General features: G+C 41.9%; 1 long non-coding RNA gene across 1 annotated transcript; it reads right to left on the minus strand.

The window, feature by feature from the left end:
* Nucleotides 1-15599: 15599 nt before the first annotated feature.
* LOC149121707 (uncharacterized) lies at nucleotides 15600-17970 on the minus strand. The gene is made up of 2 exons (XR_016223079.1): nucleotides 17403-17970; nucleotides 15600-16214 (listed from the first exon to the last, which is right to left on the minus strand). It is a non-coding gene; the product is annotated as an uncharacterized LOC149121707 (long non-coding RNA).
* Nucleotides 17971-23369: the final 5399 nt, after the last annotated feature.

Raw genomic sequence — 23369 nt, forward strand, 5'->3', positions numbered from 1 at the left:
ACTGAATTAAAATCCTACATACAAAATTCAGTTGACATTTCAAAGATTAAATTGAATTCTTTTTTTGTTTGTTTGTGTTTTTTTGTTTTGTTTTGTTTTTTGTTTTTTTTTTGCAGGCAGAGTGGACAGTGAGAGACAGAGAGAAAGGTCTTCCTTTGCCGTTGGTTCACCCTCCAATGGCTGCCGAGGTCGGCACGCTGCGGCCGGCGCACCGCTCTGATCCGATGGCAGGAGCCAGGTGCTTCTCCTGGTCTCCCATGGGGTGCAGGGCCCAAGCACTTGGGCCATCCTCCACTGCACTCCCTGGCCACAGCAGAGAGCTGGCTTGGAAGAGGGGCAACCGGGATAGAATCCAGCGCCCTGACCGGGACTAGAACCCTGTTTGCTGGCGCCGCTAGGTGGAGGATTAGCCTATTGAGCTGCGGCGCCAGCCGAATTTTTAAAGTTTTATTTATTGATTTGAAAGTAAGAGTTTCAGAGAGAGAGAGAGAGAGAGAGAGAGAGGAGAGGGAGAGGAAGGGAGGAGAGGCAGAGAGAGATCGAGTGGGGAGGTCTTCCATTTGGTGGTTAACTCCCCCAAAGGGTTGCAATGGCCAGAGGCAGGCAGATCTGAAGCCTGGAGCTAGGAGCTTCTTCTGGGTTTCCCACATATGACTTGGGCCTTCCTCTGCTATTATCCCAGGCACATTAGCAGGGAGCCAAATTGGAAGTGGAGCAGCTGGTGCAGCAGACAATGCTTTTATGCACAATCCCACTGTACCAGCCTTAAATTGAAAATTAATTCAGTATGTTTGCAAATTTCAAGTTAACTATTAAAGAAATCTCATAGAAAATGTCCTTCATATTTTTTTCCCTGCAAAAGATTTGGGACAAAGAAACATAAACCCCCAGCAATGCGTTGTTCTATTTCTGCAGTTAGGGAATTAGCATTTTAAGTAGAGTAGCCTACAGCCTTATAAGTTAAGGTAGATCCTTTATCTGCTTGACAGCCAATCAGTGTGAGATTCCTACATAATTTTATTTATTTCTAGTCAAAATAAGACTAGATACAGTAAAATGTTATTAATTAAAGTATTAACTAAGTATTAACTAAAATGCAAAGCTCAAGTTCTGTGTTGTGTGTGTCAGAGTCTAGGGATGAATGACAGCTTCTTAGCAGATATTCAAAAAGCTTGACTTTCTCTAGCAGAGACTTGTGAACACTACAAACAATCAAATATTACGTGGGGTTCAGAGAGGTATTCAGAGGAAAAGTTTTATGAACTGTGATCATAGATTGATATTGATGAAACATTTTGCTTTTTTTATTCACTTGTTTGCTTATTTATTTCTTTGGCAGAGAAAGAAAGAGACAGCAAGACAGAGACAGATCTTCCATCAGCTGGTTCACTTCCCAAATACCCAAAACAGCCAGCACTAGCTAGGCCAAGCTGAAATCAGGAACTCCCAGGATTCCGTCCAGTTCTCCCATGTGGGTGGCAGAAACCCATCTACTGGGACCATCACCTAAGGTGTGGGTTCACAGGAAGTTGGATCAGAAGCAGAGCTGGGACTTGAGCCCAGGGACTCAGATATGAGATGCTGGAGTTCCAGGTTGCAACCTAACTGTTGTGCAAAATGCCCACCCCATATGAAGTATTTTTTTTATAAAGGGGGAGGGAAGTAGATTTTTTTAAAAGATTTATTTATTTATTTGAAAAACAGTTACAGAGAAGAAGGAGAGAGGGAAGGTCTTCCATCTGTTGGTTCACTCCTCAGATGGCCGCAATGGCTGGAGTTGAGCTGATCTGAAGCCGGGATGCAAAAACTTCTTCCAGGTCTCCCACATGGGTGCAGAGGCCCAAGGACGCGGTCCATCTTCTACTGTCTTCCCAGGCCACAACAGAGAGCTAGATCAGAAGTGGAGCAGCCAGGACTTGAACTGGCGCCCATATGGCAGATGGCAGCTTACTGGCTAAGCCAAAGTGCTGGTCCCAATGAAGCATTTTTAACCCAAGTATCCCCAGTGTATGTATATTACTTTTTTTTTTTTTTGACAGGCAGAGTGGACAGAGAGAGAGAGACAGAGAGAAAGGTCTTCCTTTTGCCGTTGGTTCACCCTCAAATGGCTGCCACAGCCAGCGAGCTGCGGCCGGCGCACTGCGCTGATCCAATGGCAGGAGCCAGGTACTTATCCTGGTTTCCCATGGGGTGCAGGGCCCAAGCACTTGGGCCATCCTCCACTGCACTCCCTGGCCACAGCAGAGAGCTGGCCTGGAAGAGGGGCAACCGGGACAGAATCCGATGCCCTGACCGGGACTAGAACCCAGTGTGCCGGAGCCGCAAGGCGGAGGATTAGCCTAGTGAGCCGCGGCGCCGGCGTATATTACTTCTGGCCCATGTACTTATACTTTAGTGTTGAAACTATGCTATAAAAAATATAGTCAAGTATCATTTAACAAGCAGGATTTGGCTTCTGGAGCATTTAGCAAACATAGGCATGAGGTGAGAACAGTTTGGTTCAGGTGAGGAGAAGCCAGTAGGGCTTCCATAAGTCAGACAGTCTTATATCATGGATGGAATCTGGGGAATCTCAAACATGCAGCCAGCTTTCACCCTGTAATATTTGATCACTTCTGAGGTGGTGGTGGAGGGGTGGGGACGCTGGGCTGGAACAGGGAGATGGCAGAGTAAAATATCCTGTAGCTCTGTGGTGCCAAGCAGGCAAGCTCCCTCTTGACATGCAGCCTCAGACACACTGGTCCGTCATCACTGGAATCTCCATGGCATGTCATGTCACAAAACTGAGCCCAGACCCGCTGAGGGAGGCGAAACTCCAGGGCGTTTCACAGCCAAGGAAGCACCAGCCTGCCAGGGGCTCTGTGAATGCTTGCGTTTTAGTCTAACACAAGCTCAATTCATCCAGACTCACTCCTGCCTTTTTCTTCAACCCTGGGAGTAATTCACTCCATGATTTCTGAAAGAAAATTGTTTTTTAGTCCCCTAGCTATATAGGTAAACAGTTTCTGCTCTGGTTTCTTTCCATATGTTCCGTTTGTCTTTGGTGTGGGGCCCAATCAGAAAGATAGGATCAGATTGATTAGATTCCTGAACTGGAGACCACGCCCCCTCCCCCATGTGATCTCATTTATATCCACCCACCTGTCAATCAGACTATGTAACCACGCCCCTTTTGGAAGTGACTAAGAGGCATGAAACACCCTGGGGCCGCCCTAGTTCTGTGCTGCCTGTTTTTGTGGCCGCTCCTGCCCCCCGCTGCTATGCCTGTAGACTCCCACAGGTAACCCAGATCTGCCCTCTGAGAGCCTGCTATGGAACTCCCGGGTTAAATTTTCTGACCCCACCCCCACTTCCTTAATCAAACCCCTAAGTTCCTGTGTATTTGTTCCTGTGTATTCCGCTCACTTCCCCAAATAAACTCTGAGCCTTACCATGTTGCCTGTGTCGTTTGGGTCTGAACTTAGAATGCTTCTCTAAGCTTGAGAAGATGAACCCGAAATACTAATTTTAAAATATGCTAGCTGATAATAGATTGAATACGCCAGGCTTACGGGTGGATGTTTTTGGTGTTTATCCTACTTGGTTTCTCTCAGTTTTGGAAATCTGTGATTTGGAGCGTGTGTGTGATATAAGGTTGGAAAATCTCGAGTCCTTATTCCTTTAATTATTTCTTCTGTCTCTCTTCTGTGTATGCTATTCCTTCTGGTATATGTACGTCACATCTTTTGTAATCATCCCGTAGCTCTTGGATATATTACTTCTTTTTGTTGTTTTGTGTTCAGTTGACTTTTCAGAGCATTAAAGACATGATTTCTGTTAACAATGTTGTCACTTTTAGCATTTCATTGAAATTCTCATTTAGATCATTTCTTTCCGCTTACTCTATCTATTCTGTCTGTTTTCTACTGGTTCACTCCCCAGATGGCCACAATGGCTGGAGCTATGCTGATCTGGAGCCAGGAGCCAGGAGCTTCTTCTGGGTCTCCTATGCGGGTGTAGGGGCCAAAGCATTTGGGCCATCTTCCACTACTTTCTCAGGTCATAAGCAGAGAGCTGGATCAGAAGAGGAGCAGCTGGGACTGGAACTGGTGCCCATATGGGATGCTGGGGACCTCAGGCAGAGCTTAGCCTACTATGCTACAGCACCAGCCCATGAACCATATGTTTTTAAGATTGCAGTCTGGTAATTCCCAAACCTCTGCCTTCCATAGCCACGTCTGTTTGTGAAACTCACTTTGCCTCTCCAGTCTTTGTGTTTTCTAGGCTGTTACTGTGCCCTGGACATTTTTCTTGAAAGTCAGTCAGGATGTATCAGGTAAGAGGAACCGAGACAAATAGATCTTCAGTGTGAAGCTTTGTGATTGGCACAGAGTTAGAGTGTGTCTAGCGTTTGCTGCAGGTGTCAGAAGCTTCTTCCAATTTTCTTATCTTTGTCTCTCTTGCTGTGTTTGGGTTTCCATAGAGACGACCTCTTACAAAGGGTGAGTGTCTTTCACCTGTCTCAGCTGTGATCCACTTAGTGTGATGGACTCTGGGATGTGTAGGTTGGCACTGGTAGGGGCAAAGCATTCTATCACCTGTATTATATTAAATCTTGGAGTTTCAATGGGCTTGCGTTCTTATTTTTAATATTTATTTATTTTTCTGAAAGTCAGAGTTGCACAGAGAGAAAAGGAGAGGCAAAGAGAGAGAAAGAGAGGTCCTCCATCCAATGGTTCACTCCCCAGTTGGCTGCAATGGCTGGAGCTGCGCTTATCCGAAGCCAGGAGCCAGGAGTCTCCTCCGGGTCTCCCACGTGGGTACAGGGGCCCAAAGACTTGGGCCATCTTCCACTGCTTTCCCAGGTCACAGCAGAGAGCTGGAACGGAAGTGAAGCAGCCGGGACTCCAACCAGTGCCCATATGGGATGTCGGCACTGCAGGCGACAGCTTTACCAGCTACACCACGGTGCCAGCCCCTACTTTGGGTTCTTGAGAGATGTCTTTTGGAAGACTCACTTGGCCTTTATTATTTTTCTTCCTCTTGGCTGGAGATGAGAGTAGCATGAGCTAGAACTGTCTAATTGCCCTTCTCCTATGGGAGATAAGGCTCTGGTAGGGGTGTACGTTGTGGCATAGTGGGCCCAACTGCTGCGTGGAATGCCTACAACCCAGATGGGAGAGCCAGCTTGAGTTCCAAGTACTTGGGCTCTGTGGCCTTGTCGAAATGTGGCTGAGTTCCTAGGTCCTGGCTCTGGCTTGGCCCCAGCCCTGTGTGTTGCAGACGTTTGGGAAGCAGACTAGCAAGTGGAAGAGCTCTCTCTCCTCTTTCTCCTTGTCTCTCCCTCCTGTCTGCAACTCTGCCTTTCAAATAAAGAAACAAAAAATCATCTGAAAAAAAAAAATCTCTGGGGCTGGCACGGTGGCTCAGCAGGTTTAAGCTGTGACCTGCAGTGCCTGCATCCCATAGGGGTAGCAGTTTGAGTCCTGGCTGCTCCATTTCCAATCAAGCTCCCTGCTAATGAGCCTGGGAAAGCAGTGGAAGATGACTCGGGTCCCTCGGCCCCTGTACCCATATGGGAGACCTGGAATAAGCTCCAGGCTCCTAGCTTCAGCCTGGCCCAACCCTGGCCATTGTGGCCATCTGGAGAGTGAACCAGCAGATTGTAAGATCTCTCTCTCTCATTCTAACTCTACCTTTCAAATAAATAAATAAATCTTAAAAAAAAAAGTCTCTGGTAAATCAGCTTGCTTGAAGGCTAACTTTGATATGGAGAATTAAATGTTTAGGACATACTTCAAAATAGTTATTTTCCCCCTGAAATCATTCAAAATTATTAATAATTCAATTAATTCAAAATTATTAGTTTCCCTTCCCGTTTCTGAAACACAAGGGGCCTTTTTTGCTGATCTCGAGGAAAACAGCAGGAGAACTTCCTGGAGCTAAAATGCATGAAACCATGGGCAACACTCCTAAGACTGCACTGCCAGGTGTTTGTAACTCCAAAGGAGTCCACCTCCAGCCTGCAGCAATTTGTTAATTACTTCCTAAGTCAAGCTGTAAGTTACTAGCTCTGACATTTTGTGCTCCCAGCAAGTGTATGCTTGTCTGCTACAATTGTCTCTGTTGCTCTTTCTCTCCAGTTTCCAGCATTTTGTGTTGCCTTATGATCTTTTTGTTCTATTTTAAAATTTATTTAGTTTTATTTGAAAGGCAGAGTGACAGAAAGGGAGAGAGTGAGAGAGAGGAAGAGGGAGAGACAGAGGGAGAAAGATCTTCCGTCTTTGGTTCATTCCCCAGATGGCCACAATAGCCAGGGCTGGGCCAGGCTGAAGTCAAGACGCTGCAGTTGGACCCAAGTACTTGTGCCATCTTCTGCCTTCACAGGTTTATGAGTAGGGACGTGGAGAGGAAACAGAGCTCAATGTGGCATACTGCTATTGCAAGCAGTGGCTTAGCCTACTGCACTACGACACTAGCTCTTGCCTTACAATCTTGATTTTCTTTTTTTTTTTTAATATTTACTTATTTATTTGAAAGACAGATTTTCAGAGAGAGAGAGAGAGAGAGAAACAGAGAGAAACAGAGAGACAGATCTTTCATCTGTAGCTTCATTCCCCAAATGGCTTTAGTTGCCAGGGCTGGGCCAGGCAGAAGCCAGGAGTCTTCCAGTTCTCCCATGAGGGTACAGGGGCCCAGGCACTTGCACTATCTTCTGATGCCACCCAGGTGCATTAGCAGGGAGTTGGATCCAAAGTGGAACACCCAAGACTTGAACACCTGCCCATATGGGATGCAAGTGTTGCAGGCAGCCGCTTAACTCACTATGCCACAATGCCAGTTCCTCAATCTTGACTTTTTGATGGTTCTAGGAAGCATCATTGGTTTTCAGTTTATTCCAGCTTTTTTCTTGTTATAAGCAAAGGAGTGATGGCTACCGAGCTGTGATTGGAAGATGGATGGTTGATTTTTATCAGAAGCTATGGGTCCAAGAAGAGTGGAATAACATGTAAAACACTGAAAGAAAAGCTGACAACTTAAAATTTTATATCCAGTAGATACAGTTAAAATGTCAAAGAAAGTGAGATTTTGTTACCAGAGCCCTACAAAATGCAAAATGGATAAAGGAAAATAATCCCAGGTGAAATCATGGAACTGTAGAAAATGAATAGTGAGTGTTATAATGATTAATGATTTCAGATGTGAGGAAATAGAAATAATATCATGATTTTAATACTTCACAATTACAAGTGTGTTTTCATGTAATATGCTTTATAGGATGTGATAATTTCTTCTTATTTTTTAAGAATTATTTCTTTGAAAGGCAGAGTTACAGAGAGAGGGAAAAACAGATAGAGAGAGAGAGAGAGAGAGAGAGAGAGAGAGATCTTCTGTCTACTGGTTCACTCCCCAGTTGGCTGCAATAGCCAGGGCTGGGCCAGGCCAAAGCAGGAGCCAGGAGCTTCATCTGGGTCTCCCACATGAGTGCAGGGGCTCTAGAACTTGGGCCATCTTCCACTGCTTTCCCATGTGCATTAGCAAGAAGCTAGATTGGAAGTGGAGCAAATGAGACATGAATCAGTACCCATATGGGATGCTGATGTCACAGGCAGCGGTTTAACCTACTATGCCACAAAGCTGGCTCCAGTAAATACTTTAAAATAGATAGTAATAATTAAAAGATGATTATTGAGAACTGCAAGGTAACTACTAAATACCATGGCATAAAAATGTGAACTTTAAGGTTAGAAAAAATTGATAGTTGAAAGGGAGATCTAATAAACATTTGTAAAAGCTTTACTATTACAGCTGACAGTCTCCTACATCATCTTGTGCATCTGTTTTGGTTCATATGCTTCCCTTTGGAGACCGATTTCAGAACTGAAAACTGAACATTTGAATTCATTTGTTTGATCCTCTTTGTATGACCTTTAGAAGAATTGTTTTGTTGTTGGTTTGGTAACAATTATTCAGAAAGTAAATCACATGTACTTGCAAAAGAAAAAAAAAAGCCTAAAAACATGTACTAAAAACCTCAAAAGTATATGGCCAGTGTATACTTTTCAAATATTCTATGATAAATTTGTAAACACTATACCAAAAGCCATCTTACATTGTGGGACTTAGTTTTCTAAAATTATTGCTAGCTATTGTTGTTTCCAGAGCAGATAAACAGTGTGAATAATATTGGGAAAATACAGAAATACCATCTGCAGCATTTACTAATGACTTTAGTACCAAAACTTTGAATTTTCTGTGATTTTTTAATGGTTTTAATCTAGAAATACATTATTTAAGCAAGGCTCGTTGTCCTAAATTATTCTCTGTGGCTATTTTCAAGAGTTTGAGAAATGAGTTCTCCTAATTGTGACGAAAAGTCTGATGTCAACTTTATCTTTTTTTAAAGCAAGGGATTGTCCATTATACATTGTGGAAGATTTAAAAATTTCTTTCCCCTGTCCTTATCTTTCCCTGTTATCTTGAAAGTTAATAATAAATTTCTATTTATAAGTCCTTTTCCAATTTTGGTTTTGATATTCTGTTTGTCTCTGAAGAATTGTCTTTCTTGGGCTTGGGAAAATGGTTTCTCATGTTTCTTTCATTCTTTATTTTATTTGTAATTTACTCCTTTTCATTCTTTCTTTCTAAATCTCTGGGAAATAGAAGCTGGAGTTCATGAATACAACCTTCTGTCTTTTAACTTGACACTTAGGATTTTTATCTTTTCATGTTTTTGCTGTATATTCTAGAAGTTCCTGTAAGTTCACTAATTTATTTATTTTTTAATTGTAATTACCTTTTAATTGTTATTCAGCCATTCTCTCTCCCTCCCTCACTCCTTACCTCTGCACAACCCCTCACCAGCACCTTGCTTTTATCATTCAAAGAACACAGTCTGGGCCCTGACACAAAGGAGTTTAATCCTTGCATTTCTTTTATTTTTATTTTTATTTAGTAAATATAAATTTCCAAAGTACAGTTAATGGATTACAATGGCTTCACTAATTTATTCTTCATCTACTTATTCTATTATTTAGTTTTTTAGTAAACTATTACTTTGGCCATGGTATTTAACTGTTTCTTGTTCTTGAACGGATTCTTTCCAATAGTCTCTCATTCTCTTTTGATTTTTATTGTAACTTTACATATCACTCTGAAAAATCACAATTTAAAAATTCCTTTTTATTGCTTGCTTTGTGCAGTTTTCTATGTGTTTAGCCGTTGGATTTAATTTTCTTGGCCCTTCTTTTTATTGCTGTTGACTTTCCATAATGACAGATAAATCTTAGCCATCTGTTTACTTTTGCTTAAGTAATAAATGGAATTTCTGACTCTCTTAAATGGAATGCCCAGGGATGGCCAGGCATGCTGAAACATGATTTCTCTTCCATTTTTGAATTCTGCTTTCTTGTGATTCTTTGCGTTTCCAAACTACAATTTCCTAATAGAGGAGATGGCCTCTGAGAAATCCTGGCTAATAGAATACCACCTAGTATTCCCAGAACAGCAGCTTTGCTTTTGAAATCTTCAGCAAATGTTTCAGAAAATAGTTGAGACTAATTTAGATCACATGCCATAAGTCCATTTTAAAAGAATTGCCAAAGAAGTACATGTTAATCATAACACATTTCAATCTTAAATCAAGCATAATATTCTTTTTAAAAATATTCTTCTCACTCTCATTTCAAATTATAGGATAGCTTTTTTTCAAAGTCTCATGTTATATGAAGTCAATCGTGTTTTTTCCCCCCCCCCAAAGAAAGTTGAAAAATAAATGTTTCTTTTTCTGAGATCAGACGAGATCAGGGTGTTCAGGGAGGTAAGGCCATAGACTAAATGTTTCTTCTTCAAATTGTTATCATTTTTTTTTCTAGTAACTCGAGTTTAAAATTCTGCCTTTTAAAATATTGTGATATTATAATGAAGCTTTTTGTTCTATGAGAATGAATTCCAAGAAATTAAGCAGCTCGCCCCCTGAAGACAAATGAAAGACACATGAAAATATAACATGTTACCATGCTTGAGAGATCATTCCTAAATCTAGGTGATTCCTAATAGAGGAGCAAAATGTGGGCTGCCTTTCATCAAAAGCAGTCAAAATCTGTTAATCAAGTCACATTTATTAGTGCCTTTAATTATGAATCTTGTAGATGTAAAACTTGTTTATAATTCATAAGCTCCAAGTAAAGAGAGTCTGTGTAATATAATCCATGTGTTATCAAGTCTATAAATTATCCAAAGTTCAGGACAACCATTGAATTCTCGATTAATTGTACTGATAGAGCACAGGAGGACATGCCTGTTGCAAAAGGGGATATTCTCAGTACAAAGAGACTGATGCTAACTGGTGAGTTGGGGAAGAAAGAACCAGGAAGATCAGCATGCGCCTGGGACAATTGCATAAGGAACTGAAGAGAAGAGCTCTAACCAAGAGATGAAAGATCTGTTTGAGAAGAGGATCAAAGCCCTGATGACAGAGAGGAAAACCGTACAGAGCAAATTGCTGGAGGAGATCAGAGAAGTCAGCTCTCCCCTCTTGGAATGAACTGGCTGAAATTTTGTTGCATCATTCAAAAATGCTTTAAATAACATCTCTGAAGGTCTTCACAGGAGATTCACTAACAGCCGAAAAGTCCTTCAGTTGAAAGAGGGAGAAGAAAGGGCTTTGTTATGTAATCGGCTATGCTTGCTTTGGGAAACTTTGTAGCTATTGAAACGTCTGTTGTGCACATTACAGGCTAAAAAGGTTCACAGGGTTGGATCCTGTGTGAGCAAACTTGATGCTAATTGCAATGAGGAAAACACTGGGTTCTGAGGTGCATCCTTGAGGATGGATACAACAGGGTACGGGAAGCTCTTGACACTGTGGATTTAGTACACTGCTTTAGCTTAATTGAGAGATTCCACGTAGCCTATAGCAATTCCAATTTTGCTTTTTCTGAGCTTTTGTGGTCCACAATGTGAGGCTAGGGCATAGAAAAGGGTTTCAGTTACTGAGTGAGGAGGCCACCGAGAATTCACATTTCACTCTGGCTTCGGGTTCTCTTCTTACATTGACAGTTTACAAAACTCCCGTGAAATGCTACGAAACCATGCTTCTCAGTGGAAAATGACTCTATGAAAAAAGCCAAGAGTCAGTGGTGAAGATCCACACAAAGCATTAATGATTTTATCTAGAAACTTATGTTTCTGATCAATTAAAAATGGATTGTCAGGGGCCGGGGCTGTGGCACAGTGGATGAAGCTGCAGTCTGCAATGCCAGCATCCCATATAGGCACTGAGTCCTGGATGCTCCACTTCGGTTTCAGCTCCCAGCTAATGCGCCTGGGAGAGCAGTGGAGGATGGCCCAAGTGCTTGGGCCCCTGAGAGCCACGTGGGAGACCTGGCAGAAGCTCCTGGCTCCTGGCTTTGGGCCGGCCCAGCCCTGGTTGTTGTGACCATTGGGGATGAACCAGTGAATGGAAGCTCACTTTCTCTCTCTCTCTCTGTCTCTCCCTCTGTCTGTAATTCTGACTTATAAATAAATAACTAGATATTAAGAGAATAATGGATTGTCAAATTATGGCAGCATGGAAACTTGAAGCTGCCAAGCCCACCACAAGCTCTAAATGGAAACAAGAAAAAGCGATTTGTGAACCTGACTCAGCAAACGTTCTAAATAGTCCAAAATTTGCTCTTATTGTGAAAAATAAAACTTCACTAAAATCTGAAACAGCAATTAACTTGTAATATGAAGCATGTAACATTAGGAGGAAATGTGCTTTTGGAGACATTTATTTTAATAGCTGTGTAAACAACCTGTGGCCTCCTATTATAGCTACACTGAAAGTCTGAAGGTATTGACATAGTTCAGTCATACTCGATTGCATTTGATGAAACAAAACACATGCTTTTTGAGTTTGAGAAAGTCTCAGAAAGCCTTTACTGGCATGTGAATTAATATACTTTACTTACAGTGACCAGGAACAGTTCGTGATGTAGTAGAAATAAACCATGTTGAAATCCAGGAAACCTGGATCGTAGCCCGGTCTTGTTATCCGATAGATGTGTATCCTGTCCATTTGGTCTTGCCAGGCTTTAGACCCATTTCCTTTTATTTATGCATTTATTGTGCAGCACAAGTTTATTCCATCGGTTGTTGCCACACAAAACTTTAACATAGTATTATTTAGTATTGGGATATACAGGAACTAGGATACTCATGGGAGTCCAAGTAGTGTCAAAACTATGACATTGTGTAAAGGTGAACTCAAATATATCAAAATGCACAAAGCTCTAGTATTCCTCCACTGCTTAGAAAGATATGATCGTTTCTCCGTTTACAAAATACAATCAGGACAGTCTAACTTTTCACCAAAGTTTAATTGCCCCATAAATTAATTGAGATTGTCTTTTTGAAAACAAGAGGAAAGACTTCACCCTACTAATGTTCATTTTAGCTAATATTCAGATACAGCTATTTCCTCTTCCAAGTTTGTGGGCGATTCGGTGAGGCTGCCTGCCTAGCCTATGCAGTTAGCCTGACTGCCTTCTGCCAATCAGGTAAACTGCTCCTGGGTGTGGCCCAGGCCCACCTGGAAAGCTACCTTCAAGCTGATCGGAGAGGCGTATTGGCGCCAGTGTTGGTTATGTCCAATAGTTAGTGTCCCCTGAGTTAGCTCGCCCCTTCTGCCTGCCCTTTAAAAGTGAATAAAGGCTAATCCTCCACCTGCGGCGCTGGCACACCAGATTCTGTCCCGGTTGCCCCTCTTCCAGGTCAGCTCTCTGCTGTGGCCCGGGAGTGCAGTGGAGGATGGCCCAAGTGCTTGGGCCCTGAACCCCATGGGAGACCAGGATAAGTACCTGGCTCCTGCCTTCGGATCAGCACGGTGCGCCGGCCGCAGCGGCCATTGGAGGGTGAATGGCAAAGGAAGACCTTTCTCTCTGTCTCTCTCACTGTCCACTCTGCCTGTCAATAAATAAATAAATAAGTGAGTAAAGATGGACATGTCCGCTGAAACTTCCCTCCTGTGCTTCTTGTGGGAAGAACACCATCGCCCTGCCCTCCTGGACAGTGCAGCTTTGCAGGACGAGTGCACGAGTTCCTTTTGGATGCCAGCTAATTCAGTCCAGACTAAACCACAGGTGAAAAATATCGTTAGATCCCATTTCACAGATGAGCAAACTGAGACAACGGAGACCAGGTCATTTCATCAGAGTCGTCCACACATTGGTAGAGCCAGGATCCAAAGCACGTTTGTTATGTTCATGTCCTTCACCATTGTGCTACAGCTCCTTGAGAGTATGCTGTTGTTAGCCAAGTGGAAACACATGTTTAGAGTTAATAAAGCTGATTCAATTATTTAGAATTAGGATACTAAGAATTCAAAGGAATCCTTCACCAGCTACACCAGTTAAAATATCGCACTTGGAGTTGCCTTTATTGTTGTTCTTAAATCTTTTATTTTTATTTTGATCAACGTAAAGGGAACAGATTTAATGTATTTCGTAGGTACAGTCCTAAGAAGACAATTATACTTCCCTCTCCCTTCTCCCTCCCTTGGTCCCCACCCCCTCCTTTGTGCTTTTCTTTAAATTTTTGGAAAGACAAACTTTCAATCCCTCTATAATCACAGGTTTAATTCCCCACTAACCATAACATGCAACAAGTAAAATGCAGGAAGACCACAGTTCCACAGGAGGATAAACAGGGCTAAAAACAACAAATGTATCACAAGATGTCGGTCTCTAATTAGCTCTGTTCAATAAAGGCAAAACATTGCTCCACTTAGGACTGGTTTCCCAAGAACATTTTGCCATGGCCTTTGGTTTGCAAATCTGAGAAAGGGCAGCACTCAGCTCTCCCGCATGGTCTGCTGTAGCTCACTTTGCAAAGCCAGGCAGTGGCTCCCAGTGGCGCTGACAGCCAGGCATAACATTGTCTTCCGAATTGTCTCCATGATCTTCCAGTACTGTGTTGGCTGCCTGAGAACAAAACTGAAAATATGTTCAGGTAGATTTCTGTGTTCTGGAAGTTGAAAACAATCTGTTCCATCTTAAAAAGCTAGAGTCTGGGGCTCCCTGTTACTGTATCCCATTTCAGCATCAGAGAAAACATATGATTCCTTCAAGGTTGCTTAAGAAATGAAACAGAGGGACAGGCACTATAGCTTAGCGGGTAAAGCTGCTGTCTGCAGTGCCCACATCTCCTGTGGGTGCCAGTTCAAGTCCTGGCTGCTCTGCTTCTGATCCAGCTCCCTGCTAATGCACCTGGAAAGCAGCAGAAAATGGCCCAAGTGCTTGAGCCCCTGCACCCACTTGGGAGACCCACATGAAACTCCTGGCTCCTGGCTTCGCATTGGCCCAACCCCAGCCTTTGCAGCTTTTTGGGGAGTGAACCAGCAGATGGAAGATCTTTTTGTCTCTCCGTCTCTGTGTCTATATCTCTGACTTTCAAATAAAATAAATATTAAAAAAAGAAGAACTAAAAGAGAAAAAGGACAAAAAGCTAAAAGTAAACACAAGTTCAGAATCCAACCCTTTTAAATTTGCCAAGTCCAGAAGTCCCCACAGTTTAGAGAAAATAGTAAACGTGAAGTTTTTGCTGCAATTTTTTTTTTCCTAGGGATGAGGGAACTTCTCCAAGCTGTCAAACTTGAGAGAGGCACATTCTGAATTCTTAAGGGATTTCCTATCTCTTCAACTCCAGCTTCTTTCTGATGAACCCTGAGGATTGTAAACCAGCACCTCACCACCTGACAAAGTCAACAGCAGTTTTAAATTAAATTCCTTTAAGTGAATGAGTCACCTTTCATTACTTTGAGTGGTATGTTTTGTCTTAGCTTTGGAACAAACCACAGTCAGGTGAGGTAACTTTACTATACATACAATTTTTGTCAGGAAATTGAAGTTTAGGTTACTTGCTCAGAAAGTTATTTACTGAGTTCCCACAGATGTTGCATTGCTTGTAGAAAATGTGCAGCAAGGATCATCTTTGATGGATTATTTCAACTTTGCAAATTATTTCTCCACTCTTGGTGAGTACTTAGAGTATACTCCAAAACAACCGAAATGGCACCTACAGAGCTGATTTTTAGTTTTCAAAGAACTACAATGTATAAGTGTATTAGTAAACAATGATGTTCCTTAAATTGCTATTCCTGCAATAAAAATATTTAAAATGATATGTTACAAACACAGTGGTGGAATTAAGATAATCTTGACTGCAACAGAATGATTTTCAGTGTTCCAGTAAAGCCTGGAAACCCAGTAGAGTCTCATTCTAGACAATACTGGATAACTACAGAAGTCAGAACTGTGTGCGCCCCAAGTGTTAAGAATCAATGGACATTTCTGAATCTGCTTGCTCGTTATAAACAAGTGTGGACTTGCTCGCTGAGGTTAAAGGGGGTCAATACTGGTAGTTTTGGAATTCTGTGTGCTCCTTTGAGGTGGATCCTCTTCCCAGCTACCCAAGCGAACCACAATCCTGACTTCTCTTTATTTCCCTGCAGCTGTCCCGTATTTATATAGATACCCACCTAGCTCTGTGTGTGTCGGTATCTGAATATAATACATAGCATTCTGTGTGTGTGTGCGTGTGTGTGTGTGTGAGGGTACCACAAAAAGTTCTGAAAATGTTACTGAAAAGCAAGTTTATTTTGGTACAATTTTTACAAAAAGAGTCCATGCATGATTTGTTCAAAATATTCATTATCCATGAACTTTTTGAAATACTTTCATATATGGATGGATACAGATATAGAAACAAATCAGTCAACATATAATAGTACATCCTGAACCCGACACTGATATCCATATGAGAACATGATGTGTTACACAGCTGGTGGTGGCTGTCACTGGGGCAAAACCATTGCACAAAAGGCACTGAGGCAATCAATTTCATGTATGGAACAAGGTTGAATTGGATTCCTGTATCACACCACTCACGCAAAACTCTCCTCACTTAAATGCAAACCAGCAGCCAGAGAAACGATGAGGTTTGGGAAACACGGCAGGCTAGGAAGGTCAAAGAAACATGCGGTCCTCAGAGGCATGGCGACCACTCCCTTCACTGTTCAGTTGGAGACCAGAATGGGTTCCTTGAGAGGACAGCATGATGATAGAAAGGAGGGAAAGCTTTAAAGCAAAATGGTAACCATATAGAATTGATTTAAAGAAAGAGAACACAGAAGAGTATAAATGAGGAGCTTGAATTTGCAGAAGTGCACAGCCAAGACTTTAATATGTTACCTAGGATAAGAACAAATAGGAAAGTTAGGGATATTTTGACAAAGTAGCCAGGTTAACATAAATCCAATATCCAGAAGACCAGAGCTTTGCATTTTATTCGTGGAGCTAAGAGTTAACAGAAGAGAAGGAAGTAAAGAGAATTAGAATGAGAGGGGCAATGTGCCCCGCAGAAGATTCCCTAGCACTGTCCACCCACCTGGGGCCTGGGGCCTGCTGCCTCCCTCCACTGTCCCCACCTACTCAGAGACCTGAAGGGCCCAGAACCATGGCTGGCCATTTTCATTCCTGTTTGATTTTATTGTAGTCCACAGTAGTAGTAAACAGGCATCTTTCTTCATTCTGGTATATTCCCATTTGCTGCTACTGTTTTACTCTTGCTTTTCTCTCTTAGTTTCTTGTAAGAAGAAAGCTCAGTTTGTTTGTTCACTTCAGTTCTCCAGGGTTGCCAGGTGGTGTTCAGGCACCAATAAAACCTGTGTCTTAACCCAGAACCCATTTTACAAGCACAATAAGCATGATTGATGCATTCCTGGGGGAAATTTGCTCCCCAACGCTTGGGAGCAAGAAGTACCATATTGTCATTATTGAACAGTAAATCAAACGCCTCCGATTCCTGGTTATGAAGATCTTTAAGGCTTGCAGGCTTCTTGGAACACAGGGGAGGGGGGGTCTTTGAGGCATGGTTTAAGTCTCTCCTGGTTGTTCTCCTTTCACGCCAGAACCAGTGAGACTCTGGTCCCATTCCTGCCCAACAACGATGCCTTCCTGGAGACTCAGGGCTGAATCTCACTTGGCAGACTGGGCTGTGGAGAGACTGTGCTGTTATAGGGGCTGTGTGTAGGAGCCTCAACTTCCTCTCTGGGCTGCTGAGGACAACGGTGGCTGCATATGGCACTCCCAGAGCAAAGATGCTAATTGCTAATCCCCCCAGAACGTCTTCCCTGCCTCCTCTCACGGAAGAGGAAGAAGCACCGGCTTCCAAGTCTACCACCTAAGCGAGCGCCAGGGCATCTGCACACTTCTACCCACTTCCTCCAAAAGAATCCCATCCCCTTGTTTTTCTGGGTCTTAAATCCAGAAAATGGGGACTTGCTGTCTCAGAGGCTAAAGATCTCTCTGGATCCCTGAAACACAAAAAACATCGAGTCCCTAAGGACAGCAGGGAAAATCAAGACAAAGCAAAACTACCTTTACTTCTTCCAGCTCTCTTCCTGGGCTGCAGTGTGGGTCTGGAGGCAAATTTCTGAATGGACACCAGTGGTGTCTGAGTGCTTGCTCCAGGTTTTCAGTGCATGCGAAGCCCCTTCTGCCGCCAGAGTTCCAGGGCAGTGTATTGCTGCTATGGCTCAGACTTTGCCACCTGCATTTGTGTGGCTCTTGCTGCTCTGCTCACTGTTGCAATTGGTGACACCATCTGCTCTTCATTGCAAAGTCTTCTCAAGCCACTGCTCACTCTTACCCTGGGGGCTGGGAAGGTTCTCTCTCTGTTGGCAAGTCTCTGCTTTCTCGGTAAATGTTTCCTTTGCTTCCTTCCTGTGTTCTTCTTTTGCCCTTCTGACCTGGCTCTGAGATGAAAGAGAAAGCTTTCAGGTTGGCTCTGACCTTCCACCTTCTTTGCTACTTCTTGCGTTGCAATAGCCGAAGGGTTCTTCTTGCCCCAGTCCACCTGAAATGGCTGGAATCTTCCCTCCTGCCCACTTCCCTGTGGGCCACACTGAAGATGGATTCTAGCATGCCTCTGTGCTCAGCCAAATCTTGCCAAGGTTTTAATTAGAAACACACTCAAAAAGGAGCCCAGTTCTTATCAGCTCGCTCTGTTCTATTTATAGAAGCAGTGATGGCAGTGTCTGACAAAGCTATTGTCTTTCAGACCACCCCACAGATCTTTATTCTTCCACCTTAGAAAAAGGTTGAGGTGAAAAATGCAATAGGACTTAGCTCCTGGAGTTTTAGGAATTACCCAACACTTTTTGGTTTTTGTGTTGAAATAATTTCAGATCTGATCTTCTTCCATGTGATACTGTACTACCTAAAACTGGCCTCCTACACACATTTAACTGTAAGGTTAAACTCACTGATCTAATCCTAGCAATAATATGTTTTTAGCCCTCTGCTGAAAAAGGCTGCTATTGTTTAATCCATTTGAAATACGTAAGTGAAACTTTGTAACTTCTCTGCATTTCCTCATAGTTCTCTGGGTGTATCTAGAAATCAATTATCAGTTGGTAATTTCTTTTCCATACATCAGAAAACTATCTATGACATTAAATCCTACTAAAATGCACTGCCCTACATAGAGTTAGTACTGCTTTCATACTCACAAGGGCAATTCCTGTTTTTGCAAATTACATCGAATCAACCCTAGGAATGATGTGACTTTTCAGCAACCGGGATTGAAATTATCTTTTCATAAGAAACCACTTAAAAATTCAGCACATGCAAGCTGAAATGTCACTATCTTACTTCATAACTAAACTGTAGGAAAACTACTCAACTGTCTGGTTGAACACTAAACACAAGCATTTGTAGGCAGCATTTTCCTGTTTGTTTCCGATTTCGCTGGCACTATTTTTGAAGTTTCTGACCAACAGTTGTCTTGATCCCATTGTATCATCAGTGTGCACTGTAGTTCAGATGGGAAGTCCAACATCAAACTGGATTGGGAGTAGCGAAGGTATTGATATATCTGAAAACGTTCTCTGGTCCTGGCTAACCATTGTAGCTTTCCAGTACCATTTTATTAGAAATTAAATGGGAAAGATATAAAATCTAAGTGACATAGAGTAGTTACACATGGCCGACTCTACCTTACACTTCCTCTAAAGTGACATTTTTTTCTTTGTTTCCTTCTGTAGACAGAATGCCTCTCCCAACCCTGCCAGCTACATAACTGGCCCCCTTTATCTCTAACAAGCCATGCCATGACATCATCTCTCAGCACACACAACAATGTGTCCTTTTGTTGTGCTGAGGTTCAAAAACTGAGCCACCCTAAATATGGGTTTGGTTTTCATTATGTAACAAATGCCACAACCTGTATTGACAGCAGAGTCACATCCCTCTACTGCAGAGAGAAAATGAGAGAATTGGAACTTGCTGTGCTAAACTGCTGAGATCACCATCATACATTATTAATTAAAATAAATAAGAAATAAAAGAAAAATGACTTTTACTCCTGCTACTTGAAAGGTCTGCAATGCATTATCTAGTCATCAGTTCCATTTCTTTTACCACATCATGCACCAAACTTACACAGTCTTCGTGACAAAATTCTCTCCATGACCTTGTCACTGCAAGTTTTCATACATTGCCCCCATCCCATACACTCTGTCTTACCTTCAGTGCAAGCTCTCTCCTCTGACTCCTGCATTCACAGTCACAGAACCCAGGAATAAAAGCCAAGATGCTGTCATTGGTGGGTGATTTCAAAGTAACTAAAAATAATATGAGCAGATCTGTCACCTGTAAAACATAGACTGAGTTCCACAGTTTAGGGGGTGACCTTGGGAGAAGCACTCAGCCTTTATCTAGTAGATTCCATTACAGACAACTGAGGAGGCCAGTTGAGAAAAACAGCGTATTTTAGCAGGGTGAAGAGGAGGAGGAGGAGGAGAACAAAGAAGGAAGAAAAGTCAATTGACTGAAAAAGTCTAACACAAAGATGCTACAAAACTTTGTGGGGAAAGTGGGATTGAAAAATAAGTTCATTTCAGCAGGAAAAGATTTTGATATTCATGCACAGTTTTTTTCTACAAATTTTTTTTTTTTTTCATAAAAGGCAATTACCATGACCTTTTTGAAGACTCTATATGCACGGATTTCAAAAATTCTTTTGGGTCATGATAAATTCATCTTCAATTGTGTTTTCCATGAACTATTTGTATGTTTTGTTGATTTTACTAAATATTGGCCTACAATAGCCAATCTTTTAAGCAAAATAGAACAGACACACAAACAAAACAAAATAGCAATTTGTAATGTCCCAGGTAGTTTTTGGTGACTTGAAAACATTTCAGCAAATTTGCTATCAGTCCTTCCTTAAAAAGAAGGGACTAAGGTGTGTGCCCATGAATCTGGCTGAGACTTGGGGGCCATTTTTGAGAATCCATGTGGTGAGTGTGCTGCTGTGTGACTGAGTTTTACCAAGAACAGCTTTTCCTTGGCTCCAGCTCTGTTTAAGCATTGGGAGAAGCCAGTTGCCAACCTCAGGGCTCAGTAGACCCTGAGGAAGAGTTATGGAGGAGAATGGAGACCTCTCAACAAAAGCCAGCCTTCACTAATGTTACGTGAAGCACACCAGAATTAGAGAAGTGCTGCTCCATCCAGCTATTAAGGTGACTGACGTAGGCTGGACCCACCTCTGACTGCAACATCCAGGGAAACCCCAAGCCAGAACTGCCCATCCAAGCTGCTCCTGAATTCATACCCAGAGAAACTATGGATGATTAAAAAATGTGTACTGCTTTTTGAGATATTAAAGTTTTGGAGTAAAAGCAATATTACACAGCAATAGATTATCAGTGGTTCATCAGAGTATTAATACTGTTATTCCTCACTACCTACTCGTTGAGTTAAATTTGAAGATAAATGCCTATTACTATTATTTTATAATATTGTACTTCTTAATTATAATTTTTTCCTCTGAGAGATGCAGACAGAGAGCACTTCCTTCTGCTAGTTCATTCCTTAAATGCCTGCAAAGTAGGGCCAATATCAGAACTGGGGGTCAGGAAATCAATACAGATATCCCATATGGGTGGCAAGAACCCTAGCCCTTAGACCATCACCTGCTGCCTCCCAGGGTACATGTTAGCAGGAAGCTGGAATCAGGAACCAGAGCTGGACATGGAAACTAGGCACTCTGATAGGGAATATGGTGTCCTGGCCAATGTCTTAACTACTAGACTAATTAGTCACCCCAGTGTCCCTTATTTTATATATCCTCTATCCTGTTTCTAATATTTCTCCATTTATATCGAAAAATAAAAATGCTTCATGAAAACAAACACAGTGTAGTGGTCAGCTCTTGGATACGATGGAGTCAGCAGTCTCAAGTGTTTATTTCATACCTGCCACTCTTGTGGATGACAGAAAAAAATTCTTTTTTTTTTTTTTTTTTTTTTATCTTTTATTTAATGAATATAAATTTCCAAAGTACGACTCATGGGTTACAATGGCTTCCCCCCCCCATACCGTCCCTCCCACCAACAACCCTCCCCTTTCCCACTCCCCACTCCCTCTCCCCTTCCATTCACATCAAGATTCATTTTCGATTATCTTAATATACAGAAGATCAGCTTAGTATACCTTAAGTAAGGATTTCAACAGTTTGCTCCCACACAGAAACATAAAGTGAAAAATAATAGATGATTTTTTTAAAATGATGATGAAATCAGAACAGACCTATTGTCATGTTTAATCCCAGTGAGAGTCAAGTTGGGAATTGAAAATTTCTTTCTTTCTTTTTTTTTTTTTTTTTTTTTTTACAGAAGATCAGTTTAGTGTACATTAAGTAAAGATTTCAGTCGTTTGCACCCCCATAGAAACACAAAGTGAAATATACTGTTTGAGTACTCGTTATAGCATTAAGCCTCAGTGTACAGCACGTTAAGGACCGAGATCCTACATGAGGAGTAAGTGCACAGTGACTCCTGTTGTTGACTTTACCAATTGACACTCCTGTTTATGGCATCAGTAATCTCCCTATGCACCAGTTATGAGTTTCCAAGGCTATGGAAGCCCCTTGAGTTCTCCGACTCTTATCTTGTTTAGACACGGTCATAGTCAAAGTGGAGGTTCTCTCCTCCCTTCAGAGAAAGGCACCTCCCTCTTTGAAGACCTGTTCTTTCCACTGGGATCTCACTCACAGAGATCTTTTTGCCAGAGTGTCTTGGCTTTCCATGCCTAGAAAAAAATTCTAAAACCACAATTTTTCTAGGAATGATTTAAGTTAGTTAAATTTTTATTTTATTTAATGTAATATCAGTTTTCTTTATGTCATCCACTAGTAATTTTATCATTCTTTTTTGGAATTTAGATTGGCTAAAGTCAAAAGGAAATCAGTTATACTGAATAAAATCTTGAGAGTGGTCGAGGAGAGTAATATCTAGGAAAATGCTATCTTTTGTTTGAACTTGGGAAATTATGTCATTGTTTTTGTTTGGTGTTGGTATTTATTCCATTTCACTTTTTAATTTGTGTTTTAAAACCAAAACAGTGCTTATTGAATATTATTCATGCAGAGTTCCATTTTCAGTATGTAAACAAATATAATTTTCAAATAACTTTGAGTGGAGTATGTAGAGTGGAAAGTTTTGTGTGAAAAATGAATTTGATTATTTACCTTGTTAGGCTCGAATATTAGCATTTTGGAGCCAGCACCTTAGCATTTATCTGGTCTGACCTTTTTAGTTTATATATAAGATTGCACAATAATGGGAGAGAGAACACTAGAACCCAAGTCCGGTAGAGCGTTCTTTCCATTCTACCGCAGCGCTCCATGTTTTAAACATATTTTTATCAGTTTGCCAAATTTACATTTGATCATAAAGTCATTATTTTATCTCAGAGTCTTAGACCCTTGCTTTACTTTGCATCTGACTAGACTGGTGGAACACAAGCCTTTTCCATCATAAAAGGGCTATGGAGCAATTGAAGTAGAAGAAGCCAAGAGCCCAGAGCTGCTCTGGGTGTGTTCCTTGGGTCCACCGCCCATTGCCTGCAGGTCAATCCTGAACACCTCTAATCTGTGCTCTACTTCAGGAGCACCTGCATGCACACAGGTGTTTCTTCTCCACGCTGATTCTCTTGGGATTCACAACCAAGTGACTAAAAGATGGGACACACACCTATTGAATTGATTGTTCTATGTACATTTGATCATCAGTAAAATCACCCACAGTCTCATGCTCTGTGATGCATTTATTCGCTTCCGTTCTGAGTTGAGTGCTGCTCCTTCCCTGGGGACAAGGCTTCCCTGTGCTCAACTCAAGCTGCAGAGGCTTGCTCCCTCACACATTGCACAGCCCTCTCTTGGAGATGCCTCCTTTTTGCCCCTCAGAGTTTGCAGACAGTTCTTCCCTCCTCGTTAAGTACATCCTGTTTTCAATCCTACGATTCCACTGATCCCACCACTCTTCTTTCCATGGCTCTCTT

The sequence above is a fragment of the Oryctolagus cuniculus genome, chromosome 16, assembly GCF_051225735.1.
Source record: "Oryctolagus cuniculus isolate XC-2025 breed Fujian yellow rabbit chromosome 16, ASM5122573v1, whole genome shotgun sequence".
Taxonomy (NCBI): Eukaryota; Metazoa; Chordata; class Mammalia; order Lagomorpha; family Leporidae; genus Oryctolagus; species Oryctolagus cuniculus.